Below are 13,879 nucleotides of genomic sequence, written 5' to 3'. Positions count from 1 at the left end.
TGCTTATATGCTAATGCACATAATTCTAGAATTTTCTCAACCTCATCGAGGGGCGTAAATAATAAATGTACCGCCTCTCACAGGCCACTACTAATTATCGAGGTGCCACTTATCACAGATCAACATGATTTACAAGAATGCAGTCTATCAGAGACCTACGCGACTCCAAAATCCTTGTAAGGATAAGGTGGACCAATCAACTCAAGGAACCACCCCATGGCCCATCAGGTTTGACTTTTCTCTTAGGTTCCCTAACTTCAAGTACTTTGGCGGAAGCGGATTTTAAAACACTTAGGCTAGACTTTGAAAATCATGAAATTGTTTTTTCCAAACTTATTGAAGTTCAACTCAAATCTTTGTCTTTAACAACTTAGGACAAAATATTTTCTTAATAAAATCAATCAAGGACAAACATACTCACACCGTTTGAAATTTCGGATAAATAATCCATCAATATCATAAATTTCAACACTTTAATATTTGAAAAACTAGTAGAAGGGTTTTTTTATGAAGAAACCTTATATAAAACAAAAAAATCAAATACTAAGAGTTTTAATGTTCTAACTATTCCAAATTATGATTCTTCCAATTTGGCATTTTTCAAACCTTAATCTTTTTAAACTATGCTTTGTATATAAACTTTCACACAAAAATCACATTTTATGATCAACACAAAATATTTCTTCAGTTCATAATTTTATTTTAAGTTTTCAACTAAAATATGCATTTCTAATAAAACCACATATCAAAAGCCAAAATTATATTCAATCATTGTTTTTCAAAACACCTAGATACTTCTCCTACTTCGAATTTTAGTATAAAGTTGACATCATACTATAAAAATCAAAACCTTTAACTTCAAAACTTAAGATCGAAACTTTGTTCGTAATGTCAATATTTCTCGTTCGAACCTTTTTGATATATAAGATTTGAACTCTTAAGTTTTAAATATGAAATTATTCTCAAAATCATAAATTTTGAAAGTTTGCTTCTCAAAGTAAAATTTCTTCATAAAAAATGAAAAATTAATATCAATGACTAAAACTTTTTAATTCAATCTATAAAGGTAAAAACTTTGTTTTCACAAAAATCCAAAGGATAAAACCTTTACCACCTTAATAACAAAGTAAACTTAAAATTAACTTTTTAAAAAAATTTAGAACTCACTTTGTATATATATTTATACCACTCGGCTAAAATCCATTTTACTCATCAAAGTTTTTCAAAAAAATCCAAATCCAAATCTAGTTTAAAACACCATAAATAATCAAGGACAATAACTCTTATGATCAAACTTTAAATGACTCCAATTTTTAATTTATACCACCATTAAAAATCACAAGAGAAAGTTTTTTCTAACTTCTTTAAAGTTCATAAAATCTCTACTACTCAAATACTTTTGAATTAAAACAAACCACAACAATTCATTTACCACTTTATTTCCAAAATTTTGCCATGACCTTTTTGTTCCTATCTCTTTTCCATAAAATTTTCAGCCCAACAAATATAAGATATTCAGAGTTCTCCCCACCGCTAACTCAGTATCAACGATTTTGATTCATATTCGAGATTCAAGGAGCTAGCTACATAAACATCGAGAATTATAAAATTTACTTCAAAGATATGTCATTTTTTATCAATCACTCTCTTACTTTAAACTCCTCATTTCACAAGTTTGAGTTTTTATTTATTTATTATAAATAACATATATCACTTTGGTCCCAAACACCTTAACATCTAGTTGTCATTTTAATTAAAAAAATCACCAAACACATTTGTAAAAGTCTTCTTAACTTTATTAACTTAAACCCTCTAATAAAATTTACATTGTCAGTTCAAACTCATTTATTTGAAAATAACTCATTACGTCATTCGAACACATACAAAAAAAAAAAAAATCAAAATTTTACATTATGACACACCACATTTGGTGTTACAAATTTTTTTGGGGGATCGGTTTCAGTTTTTGTCATTCAAGTTATTAACTCCTCTAATTTTAATATTAACAAAGCACCAAAGCAATAAATAACACTTTCCTTTTACTCTCTTATTTATGGTTTTTTTATGATTGAAAGAAAGAGAGTTGAAAATGTTTCCTTTGACTTCCTAAACATTAATAACAACCATAGTAGTGATAAACAAGCAAGATTAAAGCTCAAAATATATATATACATACATGCTTACGGGTTTGAGAGAAAAATGGGAGAAATAGCTATCTCACCTATTGATCATTAGCTTTTTGCATTCCTTTCAAGTAGTGAAACAACTTTGTAGTTGAAGGTTTTTGTGATTGGTAGCTTCCTTGAAGTTGAAGTTTAAAAATGGAACAAAAGAGAAGAAGAAAATTTTGTTATAAAAAGGAAGAAGGAGTATGTTGGTGATTGTAACATGAAGTGGGGATTGAAGTGAAATTTGTGACTTTAAGCTCTATTTATTGGGAAAACAATGTGATGTGAGCCACGCGTTAAATTTTAGAGAGATGTGGCAAGTTTGTGAGCACATTTCTTACTACTTCTCTTTTTAAAATATCTATCTCTAGTAAAAGTTAAAATTCACTTTATCTAAAATTACTAACTTTCTCTACAAAATGTCAATCCGACGCAACTCAACTTGCAATTAAATCTAATTGTAAATTAAAACTGATAAAATATTTATCAACAGTTATTACTTCGATAAAAAAAAATTTGATTATTAAAATAATTAAATTTAATATTATTTGCTCAGAAAAATATTTTCTTGACAAATCAAATCTCAAACAATCTAAGAACTTAAATAAAAAGTTTCGTCGAATTCAAAAGTTGAAAATTCTTTTTGTCTTATATTTAAATTTTTTTACACACGTGGTATTTAAAAATATTTCATTCATGAAAATATGATTTTGGTTCTTGTAAATTCTTACTACATAGTAAGAAAATAAGTAGATATTTTTACTAACTTTTCGTTAGATTATTAATAATCTAGAAAAACATGTAGATAATTTATGATTTTATGTTACATCATCTTGCTCAGTCTCCAAGTTTGTTCTTAAACGAGTCGCATTTCGTTGACGAATAAATTACTTGGTAACTTAATTTTTTTATAATAAATGTACAAATTAAAATTTTTCAAAATTTCGCGAACAAATTTCTATCCGACAAATTTTTTGTTCCTTAGCTTGGAAAAATATAACGAGATCAAATTCTCATTATAGTCCATATATAAAACTCCTGGTTAAATCTTGGTGTCATTTGGAGTATGTCAAAATTTAAATAGCGGATATATTTTGCCTGTTTTAAAAACTCAATAGAAAGTTACTTTTGAAATTTCAACAATGTCAAGACATTCACATAGTCGTTTATCATCTATGAAACAACCGAATAATTTTTTCATAGATTAATTTACAAGTCAGACACTTACAACAATTTTACAAACCACATACAATAAAAACAGTAAACAAAAAACTTAATAAACAACTAAATGCATAATTAGAAAGTAAACCCTAATTCTTGTTATAAATAAATTACGGGTCTTACATTACTACCCTCCTTATTTTGTTGGATTTGAGTTAGCACAAAAGTTTCCAACAAATTTCTAACCTAGTCTTTTGGGGGCTGTTGAGAGGCCTTTGTCCTTGGCAGCTGGTAGGTCTGACCATGGGTTGGGGATGGAATTAAGTGGAGGATTTTTATAGGAAAAATTTGGATGGTTCCTCCACCCTCTATTGCAAGTATTGGAAAAAGGTCCCCTCTTTAAGGATTGTTAAGATAACTAACTTGCTCATTACCCATTCCACCATTAGCCGAAATTCCGATTAGGCATTCAACATCCATATGAACAACAATGCCACAAATTTCACAAGGTAAAACATTTGGTGGAACAACATTTACATTTAATTTTTCAAAATTTTGAAACAATGCATCTAATGCATCAGCTTCATACCTACTGCCTTTCTTTTGAGGATATCCGTCACTTGACCGTTGGTAGTGATTTTGCACCATGTCTTCAACAAGAGAATATGCGTCTTCTATGTTCTTGTTCATCAGTGCTCCTTCTGCATCAACATCTACTATCATTCTCATAGTGTATGAGAGTCTATTGTAGAATGTATCAATTAGCCATCTTTCCAACCTATGATGAAGGCATAATATCAACATCTCCTTGAAGAAATCCTAGTTTATCCTTTGACAAAACTTGTATTTTTGATTTCTCAATTGTGCAGCTTTACTTGGTGGAAAATATTTAGCAAGGAATACTTGTTTTAACTGTTCCCATGTGGTAATGGTGTTAGAAGGCAACAAATGTATCCTAGGTCTAGATCTATCCCGTAATGAAAAAGGGAAAAGCCTTAGTCTAATGGCATCACTAGTCACTCCATTCATTTTCAAAGTGTCACAATACTCTAAAATATTAGACAAATGGAGATTTGGATCATCTGTTGAAGTATTGGAGAATTGGTTTTGTTGTAACATGAACAACAATGAAGGTTTTAATTCCAAACTGTTAGCCTCTACCAGTCGGGCGTGCAATACTCGAATGCGGTTCGATATTATTAGGAGAGGCATATTCTTTCAAGGTTCTATTTTTTAGCCATTGTTAAATCTTTTTCTTCTTCATATACTTTTTGCTCTCTTATTCTCCTATGGAAAAATATTTCTATTTCGGGTACTGGTTCGACAAGATTCCCAACACTTCAGATTCTTTGCATTCAAAGAGAGAAAAGAATAAAAAAAAATTATACTCTAAGCGATACATAAAAATTATTGTTCCCACAAAAACTTTATTCTAAGTACCAATCTCTCTTAACAATGATGATTAGCTAAAACTAAAATTGTTGATTAAAATTTGCAATACAAACAAAGCATTGGAATTGTAGTTTTTCACAATGATGGATACAATAAAACTAATCTTCTCTAAGAAATGAGTGTTAAACTCTTAAAAATCAGATAAACCATTATTACTAATGCCTTCTTGTAAAAATAAAAATGTATTTTAAACTAATAAATAACCTGTTTTCATGATTGATGTATTGCAAAATCTATTAAGAAAATCTATCTTTCATGATTTCAAGAGAACCAAAATCTATTTTCATGATTTGATTTGTCCAATCTTATGTGTCGAATATCAAATTTACTTTTCAGTACCTCATCTGATATCCAAGTACACATATGATTCTTACTAAGATTTGATTAAAAGATCAATACCCATGACAAAAAAAAAAAATAGAAGTTGTTAGAGATCCATCATTGAAAATCTTACAATCTCAAGGTAAGGAAGATATACTCACACATGATCATAGTAGAATCAATGCTTAAATATCAAAACATTGGAAATATAAAATAATAGAATAAAATAAAATTAGAAAATTGAATAATATTAAAACTAGAAAATTGGTAAGAGAACGAACAAAACAAGAGTAACTAAATTATTTTTTGTAGGAATGTCTTCGTATTTTCGTTCCTTTTTATAGCTCTAGGTGCCTTCACGGGCTTTAATTACCAATCTTCTAATTGACAAGTTTTCATTGTTGATTCAAGATCTCTAGAGCCAACATTTCCATGGGATATATTATTTAGTATTTAAGTAGAATCATTTTTAAAGTAGTTAGAAATTGAGAATAAGGAAAAAGGAAATGTTCTAAAAGATTTCTAATAAAAGCCTAGAATACATCAAAAGAAAAAATGAATGAAAAATTCACTCACTAGAGAGTTATTAGAATCAATGTTAATCAATCAAGTGGTTTTATACACTTGAATTGATATAAGTTTTTAAATCTAATATTCTCTCAATGAAAGTTAAAATTCTAGAAACAGACTTTGTGTTCCATCTATTTCTCTATTATGTTATTTAATCTAAGTTCTTTATCATTGAACTTTATTTTACTTAATATGATTTATAATCATAAGTTGAATGTTTTGATAAAGAACATATCTTGTTTAAGAAACACAAGTAGTTGTAAAAAACGATAAACACAATTTCAAATCCCCTATCTTGTGTTTTCCAACACCTTTCAAACCCGTGAATTTACAATTCGCATTCGTGAAACATCCGTAAACCAAAGGGCAGGTTGAAGAAACTAACAAAAAGTCATCCTCTAAGGAATGAAAAGGAGATTAGATGAAGTGAACAAAAACTGGACTAGAGAGATTCAACATGTGTTGTGGTCTTATAGAGCAACCTCTCATTCAACTACCAGGGAAACACTCTATTCATCGTACAGATGGATTCAAGGCTTTCATTTTAGTGGAGAAATGGTTTATGAATTGGAGAACTTCTCATCCTTTGCAAGGTCATGAAAATGAGCAACTCTTGAAGAAAAAGCTTGACTTCTTATAAGAAAGGAGAAATAGGACCACTCTACGTGAAGTTTTCATCAAATAAAGAATGGTCGTGAAATACAACAAGAAAGTAAAATTAAGGGAATTTGAAGTCGGGTAGAAAAATGTCAATCAAGGGAAAATTGTTGGAAGATCCACATTGGATCATAGCAAAAATTGGCACAGGAGCTTACACTTTGGAAACCCTCTTCGCAAACATCTTCCCGCAAACCTTGAATGCAACAACACAAGGAACTTGGAAGAAGGAATGCTTATCATTAATCAAACAACAAAAGCCAAAATAAACGAATAAATGCTTATCATTAATAGTACAAAACAAACTAAAGAAAGATTAATCTTGGAAGAAGGAATTCTATGTTGGGAAAAATAAGAGATAATTAGCGATAACTATCTTAATATTGCAGAATATTTTTTTTCTCACCTGTGTAGATAAATGGTCAAACATAAAATACAATTCCAAAAGTAATAATAGTTGGCAGAAAATTAAATATGAGACAAACACAATTTTTAACGTGGAAAACTTCTCTTAATTTGAGAGAATAAAAACCACGAGACATATTCCAATAAAAACTTACACTATAATAATTAATGGGTACATCATAGTCTTCCTAATAATAATAGGGAACATCAATCAACAATGACAACCTTATAACAACCTTCCACTAAAGTGGGTATGCCAAAGTAATTCTCAGAGAAGGTAAAACTATCCAGTCTGTATATTAAATTAAATAACAAACAAAGTGGTAGAAATAACTTGTCAAAATTATAGATCAAACGGAGCAAGTTTGCTACACACCTGTTACCACCACCGGAACCAAATCCTTATTTTTCTTCTCTAGATGCTGTTCTTTCTTCTATTTTTTCTTAGCGGTTTCTAAATCCCTTTTATTTCCTTCACATGGGTCAAGCCTAAAACCTTTTTTTTCTTTTCTTTTTATTTCAATAATAACAATATTAATACTGATAATAATAATATTAATAAAATTTGGTGGGTTCCATTTAGAGAGTGAGCCCACCCAACAAATCCCCCCCTCACGACTCAAGTGGGAATGTACTGCTCAACCATGTCGGCCTTCTTCTACAATATATCATCTTTGGCACATGCAATGTCTTTGTCATCATATCTGAACCATTCTCATCAGTATGAATCTTCTCAATTAAAAATGACTTCATTTCTAGTGCATCTCGTATCCAATGATACCGTACTTCAATATGCTTCGACTTTGCATGAAAAGTCAGATTCTTGCTAAGATAGATTGCACTTTGACTGTCAGAGAATAACACAAACTTTTCTTGCTTGAGGCCTAACTTATATAGGACTTTCTTCATCCACAAGAATTCTTTGGAAGCTTCATTTGCTGCAATGTACTCAGCTTCAGTAGTGGGTAAAACAACACACTTTTGTAACCTTGATTGCCAAAATACAGCTCCCCGTGCAAACGTCATCATATAACCAGAAGTAGATTTTCTAGAATCTAGGTCACCTGCCATACCTGTATCTGCGTAGCCATCCAACACAGGTTCACCACCTCCATAGCATAAACAAACTTTGGAAGTGCCTCTGAGTTATATGAGAATCCACTTCACTGCTTACGAATGATCTTTACTAGGATTAAAGAGAAACAGACTAACAACTTCAACTACATGAGCAATATATGGCATTGTGCATACCATAACATACATCAAACTACCAACTGCGGATGCATAAGGAACCTTCTCCATCTCTTCTTTGTCTTTCTCACTTGTAGGACATTGATCATAATTCCATTTAAAATGAGTAGCAAGTGGAGTACTAATAGGTTTGCAATTGCTCATGTTGAACCTCTAACACTTTCTCAATGTAATTGTGTTGAGACAACCACAATTTATTATGCTTCCTGTCACGAGTAATTCTCATGTCCATAATTTGTTTTACAGGACCCAAGTCTTTCATTGCAAAAGACTTGTGCAAAAATTTCTTTAGAGATTGAATCTTCTTAGTGTCATGACCAACAATCAACATATCATCCACATATCACAAGAGAATAATATAATCACCATCATAGAGTTTCTTCGTAAACACACAATGGTTAGAAGTGGTTTTACCGTATCCATGTTTCTCCATGAAATAATCGAATTTCTTGTACCACTGTCGAGGTGCTTGTTTGAGCCCATACAATGTTTTCTTCAATTTACACACAAGTTGCTCTTTACCTTTGACTTCAAAACCCTCTGGTTGCTCCATATAGATCTTTTCCTCCAAATCACCATGAAGGAATGTAGTTTTCACATCAAGTTGTTCAACTTCTATGTTCAAGCTAGCTGCTAACCCAATCACAACTCAAATATATGACATCTTCACCACAGGTGAATTTTTTTTTCAAAGTCAATACATTTTCTCTGATTAAAACCTTTCACAACCAATCTTGCTTTGTATCTTGGTTGAGAATTATTCTTTTCTGCCTTTATCTTGTATACCCATTTGTTCTTGAGTGCTTTTCTGTCATTAGGCAACTTTATCAAATCAAAGTGTGATTCTCATGCAAGAAATTCATCTCTTCTTGCATGACCTTCAACCACTTTTCTTTATCAACATTTGTAATAGCTTTTTGATAGTACTCTGACTCTCCACTATCAATGATCATCACATACTCATGTGGAGGATATATTTGAGAAGGTTGACGTTCTCTAGTAGATCTTCACAACTCAAACTTGACTGGTGGCTCAATTGGAACATGCTCATCATGGTGAGGTACATGATCATCTGTTACATTCTCATCATCTACCTGTATATCTCCCCTATCAACAAGAGTTTCTGTAGGGGGCTTAAGCGCAACATCAATGTAACTTCTGGAATTTGGTTTCTGTTTTTCAGCTTTATCAAAATCTTCAACAGTCTGGTCTTCAAGAAATATCACATCTCGACTTCTGATAATACCAAATTCTTCATCACCATATCGACAAATATACACTGTTTGGATTTACTATCAAGCTTGGAGCTCTCATCTCTTCAAACGTGAACAAAGCATCTGCAGCCAAAAACTCTCAAATGACGGTAAGAGACACCTTTCCTTGTCCACACTCTATGTGGAACATCACCATCAAATGGAATAGAAGGAGAAAGATTGATCAAATCCACTGCAGTTTTCATTGCTTCCTTGTCATTAATCGTACTATTCATTCTCTCTGCAACACCATTATGCTAAGGTGTCTTTGGAACTGTTTTCTCAAACCTGATTCCATGTTCTCTACAATACTCTTCAAATGAACCTATGTATTCAACACTGTTATCTGATCGAATACATTTCAATTTTCTTCCCTTTTCTCTTTCAACACTTGCATGAAAATGTTTGAAGACTCCAAATACCTGGTCTTTATATTTCAAAGAAAAGGCTCACACTTTTCTAGAGTGGTCGTCAATAAAAGTAACAAAATATGATGCACCACCAAGAGATTTATTATCCATCATACAAACATCAGTATGAACTAAATCAAGAATATTTTGCCTTCTATGAGGACCAGTATTATGAAAAGAAACTCTATGTTGTTTTCTTGCAAAACAATGAGTGCAAGTTTTTAGAGACTTACCTTTCACAGGAAGAATTTTTTTTTTTGCAAGTATGTTGAGTCCTTTCTCATTCAAGTGATCGAGGCGCATATGCCATAAATCAGAAGATGCATCTTCAATTGCATTCACTTCTTCCTTGCATAACTTCATAAGCATCCTATAGATAGAAGTGAAACTTTGTTCCTTTGCAACCACTAGGGACCCTTTGGTGATTTTACATATACCACCACTACCAAAGTAAGTGTGATAACCATCAATATCCAAGGCTTTCACCGAAATCAAATTGAGACGAATATCAGGAACATGTCTAATATTCTTCAATTGACGCTTACAACCAATCTTTGTTTCAACCCAAACATCTCCCACACCGATAATTTTACATACTCCTTCATCTCCCATTTTTACCATGTCAAAATCACCAACACTATAAGATGAGAAGAAATCACGCCTAGGAGTAACGTGATATGAGGCACCCGAATCAATAATCCAAGTTGAATCCTGACATGCAAGGTTTGTGGAATTATCATCACAAACAATGTAGACATTACTAATAGATGCAACTGATGTTGTATCTTTATCATTTTTCTTCTATTTGTCTTCATCTATTTCCCTTGATTGATCTCTCTTAAGGAACTTGCAATTTCTTTTTATGTGACCCGTTTTGCCACAATGATAGTATATCACTTCTTTTCTAGTCCTCGACTTGCTTCTTGACTTGCTACGACTTTCAGAGTTGTCGCGTCTATGGAAGTTTCTAGAACGACTTCTCCCCCGTGACTCTGTAACTAGTGCTTCTAACTTTGAGAAAGAACCAATCAAACCACGTTCCTTTCTTCGAGCTTATTCATTCAACATGCTCTCTTTAACTGTTGATATTTTCAACTTTCTACTTGAAGCTGAATTGGTCAACGTCACAACAAGGATTTCCAAATTATCAGGCAAGGAACTCAACAATAACAACACTTGCAACTTATTTTCTAATTTAATTTTTGAGGTTGTCAATTGATTCACTGTATTATGAAAAATACTTATATGCTTTGCCATTGAATCCCCATCTTTGTATTTCATATTGACCAACTTCCGAATCAAGAATGCATTATTTTGCACATTCTTTCGTTCATACAACTCTTTTAATTTCCCCCACGTCTGGTTAGCATCTATTTCAGTTTCAACATGTGGATATACACTCAGATCCAACCATTGCCTGATCAACGCCACTGCCTTTCTATTCATTTTCTTCTAGTCAACGTCAGATTTATCTACGGGTTTAGCAGTGTTACCCTTAATAGGATCATACAAATCTTTATTGTATAACATGTCTTTCATGAGAGTCTTCCAAAGTGTGCAATTAGAGGAGTTGAATTTAATCATATTGGGATCTTTATTTTTCTCCTCCATTTAAATGCACAAGTCAAATCAACCGAGCTCTAGATATCACTTTGTTGAGAAAAATCAGAGATAATTAGGGATAACTATCTCACTAATGTTGAATATTTTTTCCCTCACCTGTGCAGATGAATAACCAAACAGAAAATATAATTCGAAGAGCAATAATAATTGACAGAAAATTAAATATGAGACAAACACAATTTTTAACGTGGAAAACTTTCCTCAATTTAAAAGAATAAAAACCACGGGACCTAGTCCAGTAAAAACTTCCACTATAATAATTAATGGGTACACCAGAGTCTTCCTAATAATAATAATAGGGAACATCAATCAACAATAACAACTTTCCACTAAAGTGGATATGCCAAAGTAACTTTCAGAGAAGGTAAAACTACTCATTGTATATTAAAATAACAAACTCAGTGGTAGAAATAACCTATCAAAATTGTAGATCAAATTGAGCAAGTTTGCTAACCTGTTGCCACCACCGGAACAAAACCCTTATTTTTCTTTTTTGGATGCTGTTCTTTCTTCTTTTTTTTCTCTTAGGGATTTCTAAATCTCTTTTATTTCCTTTGGGGAGTGAGCCCACCCAACACTTTATGATCCATTTGGGGAGTGAGCCCACCCAACACTTTATGATCCAATTACAAAACAAATTGAGGGTATATAAATCTTGGCTACAAAATTACATGCAGTTACAAGAACGGCCAATTTCATTCAACTACTTCATAAGGACCGACACATTCTCCTCTAACCTCCGTATAAGGTTCAACCAAAATGGTTTCCTTGACAATATTCAAATAATCCATCCCTTCTAGATTCACAGTCCATCTAGAGTTGAATAGCTAGACTTGTGTTAAAGCATTCTCAAAAGAGTCCTCATCCAAGATGAACATGTTCTTAACAATACTTGCATTTTCCGCCTCCAACATCCATAATCTTTCATTAGCGACCTTAATTTTTTCCTTGCACTCCATTAAACTTGGTTAAACTTCGTCTAGCTCAAGCCAAAGTTCCTCAGCAGTCGAAGTGATAGTTTGTTTTGTCTTTCCGAAGGCCTCATTTTCCTTCCCAAATTCAGTAGACTTAGAAACCAAATCCTCATTTTCTTCAGCCTTGAATGCCCTAGCATTCGCTTTCGAAACAAATTCTGAAATTTTGCCCTTTAAATATGTGATGGTGTTCTCGTCATTTATCCTTTGAGTCTCAAGGACGAGATTGGACGATTATAGTTTCTCTACCTTTGTAGATAACAAACTTGATGATCATTCGTCAGCATAGAGGAACAAAAGGTATACACCTTTCAAAGATGGGAAGGATTCTCGGGCAAAATCATTTATTGACCCAACGATTTGAGGCCAGTTGAAGAAATTGCATCAATGATGGGGATTATTGCGTGAAGACAATTAGGATTGTTACAGTGAGGAAATAGTAGATGGGAAACCACTTGACTGAAAACCTCTAACTCCATAAGTGTAAATATGTCGGTAGACACCAACGACAGTTTGAAGTTATTCTTTCTCTTTTTTTGGGGATTATTCTTCTTAAGATTAACAGTTTCAATATGACCCCACAATTATGTTTCGAAGAACTACCCTCTACATCGACAATAACTTGTTTTCAATGGCTTTAATCCAAAGGAATACCACTTAGGATGGTGACCCACGAAGAAGTTTGGCCTGATTAACCTAAAAATCTTTGGGGGTAGCAGAAGAAAGGTTCCCAACAAACCTTTTACTTATACTTCTAAATGAAGTAGATAGATTCCATGTTTCCAGCCAAGAAAAAACAAATCATTTAGAAAAAGTGGCATAACATTACTTAATAATAAAGTCTGACTACAACAAGACTCACATAGAAGATAACCTGCCTTGCTTTGAGTTTGAAACGCCAATAGTTCTTTTGTATAAACACAGTAGGCCTTATATGGAATATCCCTTTTTTGTTGAGGACGACAACTAATTCTTTTTCAGCTTTAGCTTTTAAGCATCAGCTTCACTAAGATTTTTCACCCTAAAGTTTAGTTCTGCCCTCTTTTTTAACACTTGAAAATTTATCCACCATTACAGTAAACAGCTATCATACCCGAAGAGCATTTTTCCTTGGTCATCCATCAATGAGTATCATCATCACTAAACAAACTAATCTCACAAAAAGTGTCATGGGCCTCACTAGACATCGACACCACACAATAATATTATGAAGGTAAAAAACACAAGAAGTAGGAGATGTGACATATCTATTATATATATTTAAAACAGACCCCGAATGCCACCTCACCGCCGAATGTCACCTCATTCTATTTCATCCACCTATAGAAATATTTCCCAAATCACCCAAAAAGCTGATGTGGACCTCTCCTCTTTTCTCCTTACTCAAACATGCTCTCAATGTCTAATCTCCTTCAATCATCCTCTCAATAATAATATTATTTTATAATAAATCTATAAATTATAAAATTATTTTACAATTATTTATAACAAATTTATAATTTATAAATTATTTTACAATTTGATAATAATTTATAATCTATATTATTATCAAATTATTTTATAAGTTATTTTATAATAAATTTATAAATTATTTTATAATATTATTAGTCATTTACCAATGGTAATAATTTATA

This window comes from Cicer arietinum, chromosome 6 (assembly GCF_000331145.2).
Source record: "Cicer arietinum cultivar CDC Frontier isolate Library 1 chromosome 6, Cicar.CDCFrontier_v2.0, whole genome shotgun sequence".
In the NCBI taxonomy this organism is placed as follows: Eukaryota; Viridiplantae; Streptophyta; class Magnoliopsida; order Fabales; family Fabaceae; genus Cicer; species Cicer arietinum.
The sequence above is the reverse complement of the archived record's forward strand: the minus strand, read 5'-3'. Positions refer to the sequence as shown.